Consider the following 3036-nt stretch of genomic DNA (forward strand, 5'->3'; position numbering starts at 1 on the left):
GGACAAAGCCATCTTTGTTGGAGGCTATGACTGCAGAGTGACACCCTGGTAAAAGAACTGACTTACTAAGTTAGTTTGGGTAAGTCCTGGGATATAAAGACACTGGGGCTGTCAACAAGTTGACATTTGTAATTTTCACCATCACCTTTTATTGGTCAGTCTTATTAAATCACGTTAACTCACCCTAACTTAATTTTGTATTATTATTTTTAATGTATATATTTAAATATGCACAATTTGCTTCACTCTGTCTGGTTATAGTTTCAGTTGCATAATGTTTTCATTGTTTTACTTCTGCTCTACATGTGTTCTTGCACATGTTCAAAAAGCAGAAGGGAAGGAAGGAAGTGAAGGTAATGAGAGAAAGGCCATGAAGAAAAGAGAAAGAATTGTGGATTAAAGTAAGAGCTAAAGGCGAAGAGGAGTGTGGTGTGACTTTAAACCCACTTTATTGCGACACGAAGATTGACCACCGTGGGACGCTGCGTGAGGAACAGGTGAGACTTATGCGGGCGGTCAGTGGGGGAGGAGAGGAAGGGAGAGGAGTAGGGAGGGGAGGTGAGAGGAGTGGAGGACAAGTGAGGGAGACATGAACCGAGTGTGTGAGTGGAGTCCGTGTCAATTTTCTCACACTGTAAAGTTGTTACAGCGTTCATTTGTTAACGCCCTGATACTTGTTTATTTTGTTTTTATAGTAAGAATAATATATGTAATTAACGCTAGACGTCGTTTTTCCCAGTGTTGACATTTTGAAATTTGCCCCGTGTGGGAAACGCGCCGCTGATGTAATTAAGCCACTGAGAATCATTATCAGGGACACCTGTAGCTGCGCCGCCAATTTTACTTTAACTGGTCTGCAGTTTTTATTGTTTTTGTTTTAAAACTTAAAGTTTAAAATAAAGCGTTCATTTTGTGATAACTTTTAAATTCTATTACATTCTAAGAGAAAAATTCAATGTTGAGCAGTGAATGATGTGGACACATTCAATTTAAATACATTGTAAATATAAACGTTACTTTTTTTATGTCTTCAAACATTTGAAAATGATTTGCTACACTTGGTTTCTGTCAGTAAAACTCAGAGGTCAAATCTAAATTCTTTAATTGATGAATATATTTTTGTCATGTGAAGTGATTTGGACTGTAACAATTTCTACAATTAATGTGAATATTTAATGTCACTGTTCTAAAAGAAAATATGCTAAACCCACACAGATATCAAAAAGTTTGTTCCTGGCACAGAAACAAACTCAGAATCAGAATTAGTGACACAACACAAAGCACAGAATTCAATGAGAATTCTAATGTGGTAAAAAAATTAATGTGGTTGGTATATGAATTTTCTTCTTTGTAATATATACATTTTCTTCATAAACCATTTACATTGGTTTAGGAAAACTGCATTGAGAACATTTTTTTTTAGGTTTTTACCATTTTCCCCAGTTGTATATTGTAATACTTATTTATGATTTACAAAATATAGCAGTATAGTAGCAAGTTTAATTTTCTCCCACGTCTTAATTGTTCAGACTTTTTTTGTGTCAGAAAAGTCCAAGCTTCACCAAATATCAAATTGAAAATACAACGCATATACTTTATGGTGGTACATAAGTCAACAGAGAACAAGAACTATTTTTTTTCTGCGAAGTACAAGTATAATAGAGAGGACCTCAGGAATGTCATGTTGATACACTTCAAGATGAAAATTCCTCACAGACAAAGAAATCACTATTTAACAGATTTATATCAACCACAGACTCACTGTCTGAGAGTCTATTAGTTGCACCAGAGTGGTTTGTCCTGAGGGCAGTTATAATGGAAACTACCAGGACAGGGGGTAATGTGACATTAGGCATGTGTGTGTGTTATCTCGACGCTGTTGTTGCACATGGTGACTCATCGCACGTTTCCACTGTTTACCGGAATTTTACTGGAACCTGTTTACGTCCTGAAGTTTTACATGCCTACCTGAGAGTAGTAGCGGGAATTCTTTGGGAGTCTTTCTTTTTTTTTCAATCTGAAAGTTGAATAATCTTTCTTTCTTGGAAAGATTCCTCATCCTGATGCTCACTACTGGCAGAAAGTGACGTATGCGGCAGTGACATACACTCACATGTATTTTCTGTTACGCTGCCTAGACAATGAATAACAAGGAGCTGCCATGACTTCTGTTAACATGTCACAAATCACAGTCTGGTTGTTTATAATTCAGTAAAACTGAATGGCCTACTCCAGATGTTGGAGCGTGATTTGTTTGGGATGGTTCGACTTGGACTGGATGTGCTCGCTGTCTTTTGTTTGTGTCGATATTTTGGGAACTTTTTGCTCTTCGTTACGGCTTCCAAGAGTAATTTAGACACTGATGTTTTATGCCCTAGATTATGATGTTACCACAGTTTTATCCAAGGTGAGTGACATAGGTCCTTGTACAGTATGTGAGTTAATGGCAAAAATCAAATCCAACAGAATATACTTCAGGTGAAAAATAAGTTACATCTATTTTACGATTTTTATTTTTCTTCTTCTTATTTTTGTTGATCTCAAATGGATCCCTGGGAGTTAACTGTGTCTGTGTTTGATGGTCTTCTAATGAGCACTGTGTGTAGCTGTAGGTGCTCAGAGGAGGGGTTTAAGGAGGAGGCATGTGTCTGGTTTAGATATTGCTGAAGTTTTGTTCTTGGTGTTTGTGCTGCTGTCCATCTGTCGAAAGAGTGACGGTGGAAACTAGTCACTGTGTGTGTGTGTGTGGGTGTGTGTGCGTGCGTGTGTGCATGTATGTTCACACCACAGTGGATGATTAGGGCTGTGGCCAACACATCCCCCATCTTTAATACTTCTAGTGTCCTTATTTTGAAAGCATCTCCTCAGACACACGCCATACGCTTCTAGCTGCCCCCTGTCGGCTGCAGCCCTCCCCATCACACACTCAAAGCTGCACGTGCACAAACACAGGGATCATGGTTTGGTCTAACCTGCCTAATTCTCACTAATGGCTTCTCTATTCATGGATTAGCTCCCTAAATCCATGCACACTTG

The 3036-nt window shown here is 38.3% G+C and overlaps 1 protein-coding gene across 1 annotated transcript in view; it reads left to right on the top strand.

Moving 5' to 3' along the window:
• The first annotated feature begins 347 nt into the window (after positions 1 to 347).
• Positions 348 to 3036, top strand: part of prdm1a (PR domain containing 1a, with ZNF domain) — a 20556-nt gene continuing 17867 nt past the window's right edge. The window contains exon 1 of the mRNA XM_025061763.1: positions 348 to 497. The gene's annotated coding sequence lies outside the window, so the exon portion shown is untranslated. The remainder of the gene's footprint in view (positions 498 to 3036) is intronic.

Source organism: Cynoglossus semilaevis, chromosome 13 (assembly GCF_000523025.1).
Source record: "Cynoglossus semilaevis isolate Cse_v1.0 chromosome 13, Cse_v1.0, whole genome shotgun sequence".
In the NCBI taxonomy this organism is placed as follows: domain Eukaryota; kingdom Metazoa; phylum Chordata; class Actinopteri; order Pleuronectiformes; family Cynoglossidae; genus Cynoglossus; species Cynoglossus semilaevis.